This window comes from Eucalyptus grandis, chromosome 11 (genome assembly GCF_016545825.1).
Source record: "Eucalyptus grandis isolate ANBG69807.140 chromosome 11, ASM1654582v1, whole genome shotgun sequence".
NCBI lineage: Eukaryota > Viridiplantae > Streptophyta > Magnoliopsida > Myrtales > Myrtaceae > Eucalyptus > Eucalyptus grandis.
In genome coordinates this window covers 14003777-14020643 of record NC_052622.1, presented here as the reverse complement: position 1 = coordinate 14020643, position 16867 = coordinate 14003777, and the positions used below count along the sequence as shown (strand labels likewise).

The 16867-nt window shown below is 44.1% G+C and overlaps 1 long non-coding RNA gene across 1 annotated transcript; it reads right to left on the bottom strand.

The window, feature by feature from the left end:
• Positions 1–15307: 15307 nt before the first annotated feature.
• LOC120289484 lies at positions 15308–16743 on the bottom strand. Its single transcript, XR_005547500.1, has 3 exons — positions 16340–16743; positions 16063–16151; positions 15308–15897 (listed from the first exon to the last, which is right to left on the bottom strand). It is a non-coding gene; the product is annotated as an uncharacterized LOC120289484 (long non-coding RNA).
• Between the last annotated feature and the right edge of the window lie 124 nt (positions 16744–16867).

The following is a 16867-nucleotide window of genomic DNA, read 5'->3' as shown; positions in this document are numbered from 1 at the left end:
CATAAGAAGGGTGGAAGACTTCAGGATACAAAGCTCTCCGGGTCATAAGAAAGGTGAAAGACTCCAGGATACAAAGCTCTCCGGGTCATAAGAAAGGTGGAAGACTCTAGGATACAAGGCTCTCCGGGTCATAAGAAGTGATATGACTGAGGTCTCATCGTGTAAAAAGAGTTTTGACCGGGTATGATAGTCTCACCTGTGTACGACGGGTTTTGACTGGGAGGCGGACAAGCGTGGTTTACAGATGAACCCACCAATCTTGGAAATGACATGGTTTAAGGTTAACCATAAACCTTTGGAGATGACATGGTTTAAGGCTAACCATGAACCTTTGGTTTTATAGGGAAGCACCCACTAACCCCTTAGAAAACTGCATGGCTTCACTGATGAATCTTGTCAAACTCAACTTGAGCAAATGTCATTAGAGATGTCATCAAGAGACGTATTGGCAATATTGTAACATTAATTGAACAAAATAATCAAGCTAAGTCTGATTGCTTTAGAAAAACATTCAATGTCCATCAGCATCATGTGGCACAAAACTGTTATCTTACTCGTGGATATATCATTAATCATCAAATTTTCTAGGAGGCAAGTTCTCATCAGAATGGCTACGACTCGAGAAAAAGCTTCATTAAGCATGCCAAACTAGAGCTTCTTAGTCAGAAAGGGTTTCTCATGCACTCTCAATAAAATGGCTACTTGATCCCATCCATTCGTGTGGGAGATAATTCGTTACTAAAGGTATCTCACATAACCTACGTCGAAGGCTTCCGGAAACATTCGCAATGAGCACAATCTGATCAATCAAAAAGGACTTTTGAAAGGACCGCAATACGGGCTCGGTTAGGGCTCGCACAAATGAATTGTTGCTTTGAGACCAATAAATGAACATTTGTCATTATCTTCATTGGGTTTACAAGTCAAGAGCTTAGAAGATAAGACAAGATAGAATTACTTCCACTCCTTCAAGCAAAAGAGCTTCTTTATGGTATTCTCATTTTCACTCAAATTATCCCAATCAGAAGAGGCTTCGGAAAAGGGTTATAATGTCGGCTCGGGAAAGGCTCGAAAGGCTTAAAACTTTCAATAGGGTCTTTAAGAGTCGGTGATCATCATGGCATCATGACCAGGTCACTTGATCTTTCCAAATCATTTGGCTTTTGAAATATAACGCATCTCGAAAGTCCCTTGATTAAGCATATCTGCATGAGAGCTTTGCTTCTTTCTCTAATTTCCTTTGCACTCGCAATGATTTTTTTTTTTTGGCATTGGCCTTGCTTTTACCAGGCACACTACTTTTTCATGCCCCCTAGTTTGTCGAACTTTTCGCTTTTTGAACTTCTGGAGCTCTTATGATTTTCGAGATACTTTTCACATTGTTCTCGTAATTGTCAATTATTTTGATCAATTCTTATGCTTTGCCCCAGTGAAGGGAAATGATCACCGCTCGGGGTTTAGAAATGAATAATCAGGCCCAAATTGGTTAAAGCAATGGGTATCAGTGTTTAGGTGGAGAATGAAATGCTCTTCTTCACATTGGGATGAGTCAAGATCTAATGAGAATTCCTTTGAAGCTATCACCAGAAGATTGATACAAGTGAAAGTAATAGGATATTTCCCAATCATTCGCTTTACAACACGACTGCAACCTCTTATGCTACCCCAATGTCGGGTTGTCCTCGACAGGGGTATTTTGGAGGATCATCTCTATTTGGCACGAAGGGCTAGCAATATATCAGCTTGGCATTTGGGATTGATGAAGGAAATGCCTTTATCTTACGAGCTCCCCTCTTCGAGAATTACTGACATGAAGCATGTATAGTGGCACCAAAAAATAGGTGGTAGGAATGAGGCTATGCCCCTCGGTTTTTTTTTTTTTTTTACCTCTCATTTAAGAAAAAGAGATATTCAACCATTTGTGCGGAGACTTGATGGGTCTTTTGAATCGACTTTTCCCTCCGCCATTTTCCTCATCGAACGGTAAGGTGCCTGAAACACAAATAGATATGCGTGTATGTGATATATGTATGATATCTATGATGCTATGCATGATGCCATGTGACTCAGATTGCGCATGAAGTGGTTCTTCGACCTTGATTTCAATCATGGAAAGTATTTCTTGACTGCATCTGAGTTTACAAGTCTAGGCAATTCATTGCCATCCATTTCAATTAAAATCATAGCACCACCAGGCAGAATCTTTTTAATAACATACGGCCCTTCATAGTTCGGGGTGAATTTTCCATGAGGGTCTGGTATAATTGGAAGCACTTTCCTCAGCACCAAGTCATTGACTTCAAAGTATTTAGGACGCACCCTTCGATTGAAGGCTTTTGCAACTCGTCTCTGATAGCATTGGCCATGACACGCAGCTTGCAATCTCTTCTCATCAATCGAGTTTAACTGCTCATGCCTCTATTGCATCCACTCAGTCTCATCGAGCATAGATTGGGAAATGACCCTTAGAGAAGGGACCTCAACTTCAACAGGTAAGACTGCTTCCATCCCATACACGAGTGAAAAAGGAGTTGCCCCTGTGGAGGTGCAGATAGAAGTTCAATACGCCATTAACGCGTAAGGGAGTCTATCGTGCCAATCACGATAATTCTCGGCAGTCTTCAATAGGATTTTCTTTATGTTCTTGTTCGCCGCCTCCACTGCTCCATTCATCTGAGGACGATACGGTGACAAGTTCAAATGCTTAATTCGAAACTCACTAAACAATCCATCTACGACTTTGTTGTTCAAATTAGTGCCATTGTCGGTAATGATCACCTCCGGCACCCCGTAGCGAGCGACAATGTCGCGACGAATGAACTTCGCCACATTCTTGGCAATAACATTAACATATGAATTGGCCTCGATCCACTTGGTAAAATAGTCTATTGCCACCAGGATAAATCGATGCCCATTTGAAGCTTTGGGGTTAATGGGCCCAATCACGTTAATTCCCCACATTGAAAAGGGCCAGGGTTGAGACATTTGGTGAAGTTCATTTGGAGGGGCATTTATCCTATCTCCATAAATCGCACCGGTGACACCGTCGTCACGTGCTTGAATGCGATCGACTCCATGGTCAGCCAATAATAACCAAGTCGCATGATCTTTCTCACCAAGAAGTGTCCATTCATATGGGGGCCACACTCCCCTTCATGTATCTCTTTCATCAAACGGTCGGCTTCTTTAGCGTCGACACACCTTAGCAATGTCGAGTCGAATGACCTTTTGTAGATGACATCTCCACTGGTGAAGAATTTCGATGCTAACTTTATTAAATGCTTTCTATCTGCTGCTTCACTTCCTTCGGGAAATTCACCATTCTGCAGATACTTCAAGATGTCATGATACCAAGGCTGTCCGTCCGGTTCTTCTTCAATCGTCATGCAATAAGCTGGGCGCCTAAAGATTTCAATTCTTAATGATTCAATGTCCAAGCCTCCAGCTATTTGTAACATTGAAGACAAGGTAGCTAGGGCATTAGCAAACTGATTTTGAGACCTTGGCAAGTATTCAAATTCTATTTCTTGGAATTCTTCCGTCAACTTCCCCAGGAACTCATGATACGGAATCAATTTAGAATCCTGTGTTCGCCATTCGCCTTTACTCTGTAAGATGATAAGGGTTGAATCACCATAAACTCGCATCTTTCGGATCTTTATGTCAATAGCAGCTTGGAGGCCGAGAATGCACGCTTCATATTCGGCAATATTATTCGTGCAAGGGAACGTCAATTTAGCAACAACAGGGTAGTGCTGACCACCTGGGGAGATAAGAACTGCCTCGGTACCCAACCCAGCTAAATTAACTGCACCATTGAAGTACATCGTCCATTTGTCACTTGATACAAGTAAAATTTGCTTCCCTGCATCACTATCCTTATCAGATGTCCTGGACCTCTCGGGACTTTCTGGCAACATGTCTGCTATGGCGCAACCTTTAACGGACTTCTACCAACTTGCCAACCAATGCCGGCTTCTCTAGGAGGTATCTAATGGGATCATTTTCGGTCACCAACAGGATTCGGTGATGGAGCGTGTATTGTCGCAGCCTGTGCAAGACCCAAATCAAGGCCACATAAGTTCTCTCAACTGCTGTGTAGTTCATCTCGAAACAATAAACTTCTTGCTCAAGTAATATATCGCGCATTCTCTCCCGTCATTTGGTCTTTTCTGTGCTAACACGGCTCCCAATGATTCATCATGTATGGTCAAGTACAAAATTAGGGGAATTTTAGGGAGAGGGGGTACCAAGACTGGTGCATGAGTGAGATAGTGTTTTATCTTCTCAAAGGCACCCTGACACTCGATATCCCACTCAATCTTTGCATTCTTTTTCAGGAGCTTGAAGAATGGCTTCGCTGTTTCAGACAATTGACAGATGAACCTCGCCACATAATTGAGCTGCCCCATCAAGCTGCGGACCTCCTTGGTGGTGGTCGGGGCTCGTAAATCACAAATAGCCTTAACCTTTGACGGATCAATCTCTATGCCCTTGTTACTAACCATGAACCCTAATAGCTTCCCCAATCTCGTCCCAAAAACGCATTTTGTGGGATTAAGGCACAGCTTGAATTTCCGAAGACGTTTGAACAGCTTTTGCAAGACTCCAACATGGTCCTCACCCTGTCTTGACTTTGCAATCATATCATTCATGTATACCTCAATCTCCTTGTGCATCATGTCATGAAACAACGTGACCATGGCCCTTTGATACGTTGCCCCAAAGATTCTTTAGACCAAAAGGCATCACTTTGTAGCAAAAGTTCCCCAAGGCGTTATGAATGATGTTTTGCTCCTATCCTCCTTCTTCATACTGATTTGATTATATCCAGAAAAACTGTCCATGAAGGAGAATAACTCAAATCCTGCCGTGCTGTCAACCAAGACATCGATATGTGGGAGTGGAAAATCGTCTTTGGGGCTTGCTCAATTTAGATCACAATAGTCAACACATACATTAACTCGCCCATCTTTCTTCATTACAGGCACGATATTTGCTACCCAATCAGGATAACGTGTTACTTCGATAAAATCTACTTTCAGCAGCTTCATTACTTCTTCTTTGATCTTCTTGGACAATTATGGTTTAGTTCTCCTAAGTCTTTGCTTCTTGGGTGGCATATCAGGATCTGTTGGTAGAGCATGTTCCACAATTTCAGGGTCCAATCCCGGCATGTCGGCATATGTCCAGGCGAACACATCTTGATATTCTTTCAAAAGATTAGTCGTCTTTTCCACCTCTGACTCTGAGAGACATGCCCCGATCCTTACTTCCCTGACATTCTCTGCATCACCTAAATTTATGGTGATTGTTCGCTCTTCGGTCAACGGCTTCGATCCTTCATATCGATTCCATTCGCGTTCAATCCCCTTCTGATCATCATCGTCAGTGTCATCGGAACCTAAGAGACTTTCTTCATGAACGTCCGAGTCATATGCGTCCTTATTATGATTATGCATAATGTAATGCTTTGAAGGGACAACCATGACTTCAGAGGACTCGGCCTCCTCGCATGCCAGGATGGCACATATGACGTCTTCCTCGAATAGCTCAGTCACACTATAGATGTCCCCCTCTTCCTCGAATAACATCCTTGGAGGTCCTGGAAACGTTTCTTCCAACAACGGATGAAACGGGCCTTGATCGCCCTCACCCTCCTCGGTTTGGGCAATACGTTCACTCCAATCTCTATACCCACCTCGGCCTCCTCGGGCATTTCGACCTCTCTGCCTTCCACGGCCCCCTCAATTGCCACGACCACCTTGCTCGCTACAACCTTCTTGCCCCTCAACATATCCTAGGCCTCTCCTCTTCGAGTTTTTATGAGCTTAAATGGGCTTTCGCACACCCTGACCGTGTGATCCAAGGCCCTCTCCCGAATTATACCCACTTGCCAACATAATCTTTCCCGCAGCTATGGCCGACTTAGACAATTTAGGAGCCTTTGTGAAGGACCCTACAGGCACATGGACCATGGGTACCATCTCAAGGGTTTGAAAGCTGGATTCCTCGGTACACTCTGGCTCCACATAAGGGATGGCTGTCTCGTGATAGATCTTGAAGTCGGATTCTCCATGGACCGTGATAAGCCTGTTGTCCACCACAAATCGTACCTTCTGATGGAGGCTGGAGGCAACAGCACCTGCTGTGTGGATCCACGGCCTCCCTAGCTGAAAATTAAAAGCACTTGGTATATTTAACACCTGGAACACGGCTTGGAAAAGTACAGGGCCAATCAGCAGCTCAAGTTCAATTTTCCCTATCACCTCCTTCTTCATCCCATCAAAAGCCCGCACAGTCGACTTGCCAGTACGGATTCTCCCAAGATCAATGCCAAGATGGTGGAGAGTAGCCAACGGGCATATATTGAGTGCCGAACCGTTATCGATCAATACTCTGCAAACAAGAGTGCTTTCATGTTTCACCGAGATATGTAGCGCTTTAGTATGATTAGGACCATCGGGGGGGAGATCTTCATCAGTAAAGGAAATTTGGTCTTTTAATAGAATGGCCCCAACGAACTCCTCCAATTGGACTTCATTAATTGACTCTGGCACATGCACCTCGTTAAGGACTTTCAGCAAGATGTCCCAATGCTTCTCGGAAGATTTGAATAATTCCAGGAGGGAGATTTGAGCTGACAACTTCCGCAGTTGATCCACCACGTTGAACTCACTGGACTTTACTACAACAAAAAATTGCTTTGCCTCCTCCTCGGTCACGGCCTTCTTTTCTATTCTCTTATCAGGTGCATAACGGCGGCCTGATCGCGTGACAGCATCTACCTCATTTGTTCCGTAACCCTAAGGTGCAGCTTTGGAATCGAATTTGGGAGGATACTCCAGCCTTATCATTCCGTCTTCCTCCTGGGGAGGCAATTCAATCGTGACCGGCATTGTGTTTCCTCCCATGACTTCGATTGTCGACATCTCTTCGACCATAAGGTCGATCACTGTGGGTTCAGCAATTTCCAGCTCGATATCACCGACTAGCTCCTCATCGGACAGTTCAATCACCATCGGGGTAATTATAGCTATCACCCCTTCCTCATACAAAGGTGGGGTCTTCGAAATTCCATGCATAACCTTCCTTGCCCGAGACATACCAGCAACGTTGCATAAAAATGAGCGTAATGATGATGGCATTGTCATGGATACGACCTTCTCTTCCTCTTCTCGCGTCTGATTACTCCCATGGTTATCATCCTACGGACGCGGTTCAATTTCTCTTCTAGGGTCACATCCTCCTGGCCTTCATAGTATCCCGCTAGCACTAGGGATTCATACAACTCGGAAGCATCCAATACTAGAGGTTGTTGACTCGCCCGTGTGTCCTCGGAAATCGAGTTCACTCCCCCTACATGATTTGGTAGAGGGTTATGTTGCACATTAGGCTGAGCTTCCTTGAAAGTCAAAATGTTCTTGTCTAGAAGCTGTTGAACTTTGTATCTCATCATGTGACAATTATCTACATCATGCCCCCTTTCTAGTGAATTCTTGGTTAAGTCGTCCCAACTAGTGAATTCTTCAATGTCTAGCGCAATGAACCACGTCAGGGCAATGCCTTCCAAACTATCTTGGAATGTGTGTATGAAGAATGGCACGTTGTCAGCGTAGCGAGCCATTTTTTCTCATGTAATACCTAAGGTGGGTCCTTGGGCATCCCGTTTCGTCATACTTTCTTGTGAACTCAGGCTCCTGAAAATTCTTAGGAAAGCTTGTCTTGGTGTATGGAGATAACCTATCAGCTCCTTTCAACTCGTAACCTTGCAAGACACATAGTCGCTCTTCCATCTTTGCCAAACGTTTTTCACTCTCATCACTTAGGCGAGGTGTTGGGTTTTCCTTCGGAGGAGGATCCAAATTGACGATGATTGGCGCGGTAGAAGGAGCTTCTCCAACAATTTCTTTCCCGGGGAGATCAGCAACGTGCGTGCCTCCCGTCGACGAGGAAGCATGTCTTAATAACGTAGGAGTGGATGTTCTAATGACAGCTACAGTGGGGGGCTCCTTAAGCTTCTGGCTTATTTCAAGCATCATTGCGGTGAGTTGGGCCAGCTGGTCCTCCATCTTTGCCATGCGCATGTTGGTGTCATCATTCTCCATTCTGACTTTTGCGCCCGTGCGAATTGGGGATCTCTGCTTGGCCGTGTCGACGATCAGTAGAAGACAATTGATCGGTTAGTACCTGAAGCAAATGTAGATAAGCACATATAAGTACAAGTAATAATTAGGCGGTCGGTCCATGACAAAGATCTAATCGTTACAATTTGCTCGTTTCATTGAAAGCCAGGTTGGTACATAATACAAGAAAAAACGCAAAAGAAAACCCTTAAACAACAAAGCTATTTCGAAGACGAAAAGACATTCTCCTAACTCCCAATTTTCAACATCGAGACTCGAGGCAAACTCCATAATATTGCAACGTATGCAAATATGATCCCGCTACATATTGCGCTCGACTCAATCTAACTAATGAGGATGGCTTCCGCTTGTGGCAGCCCCATTAACTCGGGTTAACTTCGAAGCACGCTCCTCGGCTTCCTTGAGCTCCCTCTTGAGGCGCTTGATCTCGGCTCAGTGGGTGATCTTCAATGGCACTTCAGGAATCGTCGAGCAGAGGCTCTCTGGAATCTTGTGTCTAAGGATGTATTCTTTCGAGGCATAGTAAGTCTTCTCTTGCCCCTCCAACTCTTCTTCGGGCCAAATTAACTTTCGGGGGTGGCACATATCTCACATCGACTTGACCAACGCAACGGAGTCCTCGTGATCTTGGCATCCGTCAGGGAAGTCTATCCTGAGTGGGTCTTCCTGGATCGCCAGCGGAAGCTGTTGAACCTCTTGAAACTGACGAGTGACTCGAGTCGGGTAGTATTTGGTGACTCCGGTGATTCCCAACAAAGGAATAGGTCCAAAAGAAGTCCACACACGAACCGCGCTTTTTGAACTCGGAGCCATTTGGCATGCCATTGGAAATCCTCGGAGTCCGGGTTGGTCATGAAAACTAACCACTCGGAATAATGATAATCGGGCAAACATTTTCCTATCTCTAAACTTTAGGATAGGGTGGTTAGAGTCAGAAATGTCACTCATGATCATCAAGTTACCGAACTCCTTAATGTGAGAAAAAAATCAAATTTGCAAGAGTTCAGGGGGAGCATAGAAAGCATTGTTTTTGTTTTCTTTAAAACGAGTAAGGGAGAGAAAGGTTTCAGTTAGGACGTCATTAACAAAATCCTTTCCCATACATACCTCACGAACTACCCATGTCTCCGACCGGACCCAGGTTCGGTCCAAATGGATGGGGGGGTGGCGCCGGCCGAACCGGCCCGACTAGCCTTGGTCGGGCCTTTCTTCAGTTCGGATTGGGCCCAACCAGCGGGCCTAATCTAGTCCAATCTCTTTTATTTAAAAAAAATGAAGCCCACAACTCCCTTAACCCACAAGCTCTTAAATCCCTAAGCCTGCAAGCAAAAATAAACCAAGCCCAAACTCAGCCCAAATCATTCAAAAACCCTACCTTTTTCGCAACCCGCGCCCGACTCGTGCGACCCGATTCGTGGCCAAAGCCCTACGGCTCCTTGGCAGTCGACGATGGCAGCAACAGACTTGACGGCAGTGGCGACGCGGCGGGTGGCAGCGGAGACGCGGTGGGCGATGGTGAGCTGCTGCAGGGCTCACGGATTCTGCAGGTGGAGGCACGGCGGAGTAGGGGCGGAGTAAGGGCGGAGACGCAGCGGTCCTCGCGGTTGCAGGCAGAGCATGGCGAGTCATAGGCCGGCGCGGTCCGGGCCGGGATGGAGGCAACGAGCACGGGGGTCGGCGGTGCCGGTTTGGATGGCGTCGGGGGGGGGTGTCGGCTCGGTTTGGACGGCATCGGGTTGAGGCTGAAGCTACAGCCAGCGTCGCGGCTCTGGCAGCAACAATGACACGGATGGGATCACGGGCGTAGTGGCTCGGGGTCAGCGTTCCGGCACGGCAGAGCGGGTGTTGACGGCAAGAACGGCGACGGCGAGTCTTCTTCCCCCCGAGCTCGCTCTCCGCTCTTTGCTCTCTGTTTGTGCCTCTCCCTTCGGTTCTCTTTTGCTCGATTGGCGTCGGGAGCTGCGGCGACAGGTACTATGGGTTGACGCTCGGAGGGCAGCGGCGGCATCACAACTTCGGGCTGCAGGCGTCGCAGGGGGTAGCGGTGGCGCGGCAAGGGCTGCCACCACGACTCCTCCTCCCCTGTGTTTCTTTCTCTCGCTTTTTTTTTCTCTGTTTTTTTTGTGCTCGGTCCCCCTCTTCTTCTCTCTGCCGAGCTCCCTTTTGTCAATCCTTCGGCTCGCGCGCGTGCGTGCAATCGACTCTGACCTCTCTTTCGCTTCCAATGCTCGCCTACCCCGCGAGATGATGCTATCTCCTCCGGCCTCTGCCCCTGCTTTCGGCTTCGCCATTTCCCCAAGCAAATGGCTGCTTTCGCTTTCTTTGGTTCCCCGTGCGAAGAAGCGGGCCGAGGGAGAAGACAACGGGGTGGGCCGAGCCGAGGGAAGAAGAGAGGGTCAATGCGAAGGGGAGAAGAAAAAAAAAAAGAAAAAGTAAAGGGAAGGGTTGGGCCTGGCCCACGCAGGAGGAAATAAAAGGAAAAAAGGGGCGGGTCAAGCCAAGGTTGGATCCTACCCGACCCGGACCCTCACAACTCTTTTTTTAAAGGAAATTATTAATTAAATTTTTTATTTTTTTTATTTTTTGATTTTTGATTTGATTTTGATTTTGATTTTGATTTTTTTATATACTATTTGAAAGATAAAAAATAGGTGTCAACAGTTTTTATCTCCTCACATCGAGGAGGTTTTCCACGTAAAAAATCGTCTTGTGTTTGTGTGCTTGGTATTTATTTTAGTCTACTATATCGATTCCTATTAGATTTACACAAGAGGAGATATTATTTTATTCCACTGCGTGTATTCGATAATTTTAAATTGTTACCGTTCTCCCATCACCTATCTCTGCTTATACACAACCAGCGTTTATTAACCACGTTCCATATCACTCACAACTTTAGTAAGATCTATAAATCTAGCGTATTCCAATTTTCACGTGCAATTATCCTATTAATCTCAACACTGTTTAATGACTTGTAGCCTAGGAAAAAAATGGACGCCTAGTCAATAAAGTAAGAGTGTTAATGCCCTAAAAAAGGTGTGTTCCTTTGGTTGGTTAGCTCTAAGTTCTGCATCTTTCCAGTTTTACAACGCTAATCCACCAAAATCAAACCCTAATCTCATGAAAAAGGTAGTTGAAATGTAAACGCATATGTATCATAGGAAAGCAAGGACGCTTATGAATAGAATGGCGCACTAAAAGACCTGGCCACACCATCTTTCCAGCCCAAAACCTACCTAGGCCCAAGTTGAGTTGTTCTTTTCTTTCGTCTCGTCCACCGCTCTCGTCTCTCGGTCTCTTTGGGTCTCTTAAATTCAGGTCTCCCTCAATCCTTATCTCTGAATTCCTCTCTAATTATGAACTCCACCATGCATGGTATTTTCTTCCCCTCAGTCTTTATCCTCACGCTATCGGCGATGGCAATTGCTGTTGATGAGGAGGTCTCGAATGCCCGAATCACCAAATTACTAGGCCAGCCGGAGTTGCACGTGGCCCATTTCTCTGGCTAGGTCTCCGTCAACCGGGAGGCGTCCCTCTTTTACTGGATAGTGGAAGCTGCCAGCGACCACAAGAAGAAGCCACTTGTTCCGTGGCTAATGGAGGACCTGGGTGTTCCTCCGTCGGCTACGGCACGATGCAAGAGCTTGGCCCATTCCGAGTCTCACCCAACGGGTCAACTCTGGTCACTAACCCGTACTCGTGGAACCGAGGTATTTAATTAAGCTGCGTTCACGAACATGTAACAAAAATTTCATATTCAAAATGTATGTAACATTTTTCTTTTTTTCATTCAAATTTCTGGCCTTTTTTTTTTTTTGGTTGGCAGAAGCGAACTTCTTGTTCTTGGACTCGCTGCCGGAGTTGGTTTTTTTTTCTTTTTTTTTTCAACTGACAATTTTACTCAATACGGAGACAACTCCACAGGTATGTACCTAGTTTTTCTTCTTTTCCCTCTCCAAAGTTCCGCGAGTCTTCTTTTCACCGAATTATAAGAAACTGAAGTCTAACCTTGTCTACTGTGAATGAAATCTAGCCCATGAATCTCATACATTTCTGAAAAAAGGGTTCAAGGGATTGCCAGGTTATAAAGGCCGCGCCTTCTACATTGCCGGAGAAAGCTGTCCCGGTGAGTGTCATTCAATTGTCATTTTTCCAAAGCCCAGATTGAGTCTTTAAACTCATGTTTTGATCTTTGATGTCAGGTCATTATATTCCGTCGTTGGCAGAGATCATTCTAAAGAAGAGCTCCAGGAAAACAAATCCCGTGATGAATCTCCAAGGCATTTTGGTAAGAGGGGTAGAACAGTTTCATCACACTCCAGTAGGGTTTTCAACCAAAAAAAAAAAAACTCAAGAGTTTTATGACAGTGCACTGATTTTTATTCATTTCAGTCTAAATGTGAATAAATTATATATAATATAAGTGCACCATAAGTCTTAAAATTTGTCACAAAAATTCAATTGAGTTCTAAAATCTCCAAAAAGTACAGTTGAATTCTAAAATTTGTCACAGAAAGAGATGTAGGTAAACTATCATATAGCTCATTCAGCCTTCTTTTTTTCATTGTGATGGTCCTTTTGAATATATTTGCTTATGTATACGCAAATCATCATATTGCTCATTCGACCTTCTACTTTTTATCGTGATGGTCCTTCTATTGAATATTTTGCTTTTGAGTCTCTATTTTTCTTTTTTAATGACGAGAGAATCCACATGTATAGGCGAATTTGTATCTACCAAATACAGTCCTAACCTCATGGATAATGTAACATGCGAGCCAAGTCCTGGCGGATAACTCAAACATGGAGTTTGTTTGCACTTACCAATAAGGGAAGTCAAATTGGGCATGTACCTAATACAAAAACAATATTGTCACGTCCAATTAACAGCAAAAGAGCAACCAAAAGAAAGTGTGCACACGGACAAAATATATAAATGGACGACGCCATCGCAAGTGTAATATATGCAACCGACCTACAATAATCTCCACAGTTATTAGCCTCAGGTTTCTTTAGTTAGGATTATCTACGATTCTACATGAGAAACTACGATTGTCGATCATCCCAATATTGAGCGCAAAAGGCATTACAATAGTCATAACATATCTTATCATACTTTCTGCTTTGCTTATTGTTGTTCCCACGCGTATTTCTGTAATAACATATATCTCGGCAGACACTTATCACGATTTGAATTCGGGGTTTCCGCCCATGCGATCTCCAACAGCATGATGGCCGCAAGAAATCCCGGAATCGCGTGCTTCGTGGACATTTTCTTTTTTTCTTTTTCTTTTTTTGGGTACCTGCAATCAACAAGCTAAGATCTTTGAAATCATAGTTTTTGGTTGATTTAATTCGAGAAAAATTGCTACTAGGAGAAAAGAATTGAAGAAAAATGAATACATAAGAAAGTAGTCGAAGCTGAATGAGAAGAGAGCTTGCTGTAGAGCTCATCTTCTTCTTTCTTTCATGGTCTTTTTCATCTTAGAGCTCATTATTTTTTCCGTTCTGTTTTTACATGCTTTTATATAACAACAGAGGAATAACTTCTAGATCTAAACCAACCACTCCTTGAATGACAGCTTAGCACACACACATAACAGAAAAATGGAGCTCATGCATATGTGTACAAGAAATAACTCTGCTTAAGCAAACGACGTAGTTTTACACCCTTCTAATTCGACTGACTGCTCCTTTTTCACGCCAATCCTCTGTTTCTTCTGTTCCAGTTGACTTTAGTTGCTGAGTTTCTTCCTGCTGCTTCCTTCTAAGCATTTGCAGCGCTGCATTCTCAACAAGAATTAAGAGCCCTGAGGATAAGAAGGAAGAATAGTCATTGATTCATTCTTATTGGAGCTCACCCACGGATACAATCTTGACGGAAAAGTGATTTTTTATTGTTCTACTCGTAACAACCATTTTATAGGAGTAGAGCAATGAAAGTTTAACATATGTATTTAGTGAGGAGTTATTAGATTTTCTTTTAATCGTCTTACATAACATCAGTTTTCAATCCACACCGCACATTACTCCAACAACTGAATGTTAACACTCTCATGCCATTAGATAAGCCTCATTAAATATCTTGTGGATACAATTTTTACCTTTTGAATTTACTCGTAATGTTTTTAGAATATTTTATACATTTGTTTTATGGGCTGCACTTTTTCCACTCCTCTATATCTTAGACACTCCCTATTTGAGTGTTTTGGTCATTCTATCCCTTGTTGCTAGTACAATTTCATATGATCCCTTTTCTATTAGTTGATCAACTCTTTTTTATTTTATTTCCTTTTTTCCTTCTTCTTATTTCTTTCCACACCTTCCACTCCCCTTTCTATTTTCTCTCTTGCAAGTGATTCTCTTCTTTATATGCCTCCCACTGCTGCTTCTTCTTCTTCCACAAACCCCATTGTCCTCTGCTTAAAATCTATGATGCTAATCTTGTCGTTCTCCACACTTTCATTGGCACTGGCACTGGGCTCACTACTGACCTCCATAATGAGCCCCTTTTCTTCACACCTAGGCTCTTTTTGCACCATGGAAAGTAGGGGTGTAAATGGGTCGGGTCAGGTCGGGTCTTGATGTTACCCGACCCGACCCGAAACATAAGGGTCACGCATTATGACCCGACCCGACCCGAAACACATTAGAATATCGAATGTGTTTCGGGTCGGGTCGGGTCTCCGTGTTTTCACCTTCTTCTTCTTTTTCACATTGGACCATCTAATGTGACGGAGGCTTAGTACAACCCATGGATGAGAATGCCACCTACCATTACAATCTGTTGAAATATCCTGCAGTTGCAGACAAGAAAATGAGAAACATACATATGGAACAATTCTCCTTTCATGGAAAGGTTCGATTCTCTACTCATCATTCATCATTGTCGCGGTTTACTTCACCAGTGATTGCATCTCAAGTCGCTGTCGCTGTTCTGCTTCTTTCTCTTTGGCTTCTACTTCTCTTACAAGCTTAGGCATGCTTGTTGATTGCTGATGCGCAAACACACCAAGCACACAAAATCAAAAGCCACATTGTTCCTAGCAAATGCTCATCTAGATATGAGATAACAAGATTAATCCACACTAAGCCAACCCGAGGGGGAACCAAAAAGGGGTTGTGCATGTGGTGTCATCAAAGCTTCATGGCAACAAAAATATCAGTAAAGGAACTCTAACCAAGATCAATTCAATCCAATGTCAAAAGCATGCAATATCCTGCAACAATTGAAATGGCTAGTTAAGCCATCATTGTACCATCTCTGGCTTTTTCAGTGCCAGACCAAATAGTAAAGAAGCAACAAAATTCGGACTTGACATTGACGAATGCACATTTTTATTGAAATTGGACAGAGACTATGTACAACAGCTGACATGAACTCCACATCAGTCCGGCTAATTGTAGTATTGACAGAAGGCAAATCCCATAGATATTCCTCATACTCAGTACCAGTTGCAGCCGTTAAAGAATAGCTGACATACAGAGAAATACATATTAATGAACAAGTTACAGCTGCTATTCTGCTTTCAATGCACCGGTCCCTTATTTCCAATCAAGCATGTCTAGGAGCTAGAGTACCTCTTCCTTGGAGTTTGCAAATATCTTGATAACTCAAAAATATAAAACTTTTTAGTAGGGATCTGAACCTAGTAGAAGAAAGAAAGACCCTGTTGAAGAATTTAACCATAGTACAAACAGTTAGAGTCTTCTTCAAAATAGCACCAGGCAGGGCATCGGCATCTTAATCCTTCAGGCAAACAATCTAGCAAAGCAAAAACCATCACTCCGCACATAGAATGCTAAAGAAGCAAGATATCAAATTAATAATAGCAGCACAAAACCAGCAATAGCAAGTTAGCAACAATGACAGCAAGAATTGCACAGAAAAAAAAAAAAAGAAAGAAGAACACACCAACTTCGACAACCGCAACTTCTTTTTGGTGTTCTTCTCCTTAGCACAATCTTCCCTCTCCCCGTCACCCAGAACCGCTTCGCCGAAGCCTATCCACAGAATAAGCTCAAACAAGAAAGACCCATCAACAGAGAGACCCACCAAGAACCAGAGCACCAAATGAGACACCGCAAAACCACGATATACCCCAAAGAAAGAAAGAAACACCAATTGAAGATAAGCATCCAAGAAACAAAAAAAAAGAAGCAGAGATGGCGTCTGAAGAACAAAACCTTACCAAGAACGAGAAGAGCTCCGATGCCTGCCGACGAATTTAAAGACCCTAGATCAAGCCGTCGTGTAAACGCGCGTGCGAGAAGTCGCGGCAGAATTTCTCCCGACTCCGAGGAAAAATCGAAATCGACAACTCCAGCGTTTTCCCACTAAAACAATAGGAATCGGCGGCGGCTAGGGTTTCGGTGTTGAGACGAGAGATGGAAACCTGGACGGCGACGATCGATTGATTCGGCGGTGGCTAGGGTTCCGGCGTTGAGACGAGGGGTGGCGACGGCAAGGCGGAGGCGCATCGACCGGAGGGCGGCAGCGGAATGGAATCCACGAGAAGCGCAATCGTCGGAGAAGAAGCCAAAGGGGAGGGGTTCTCGAAAACACGTCTGTTTAGTGTTTAGTGTTTGTGTTTGGTGACTTGTTTGGAATTTGGAACAAGGATGTTAACGTGTTTCGGGTCGAACAATGTTCCAAAATGTTCCAACCTAAACCCGACCCGAAACATGTATTCCGCTTGTTTCATGTTTGTTACCGAACA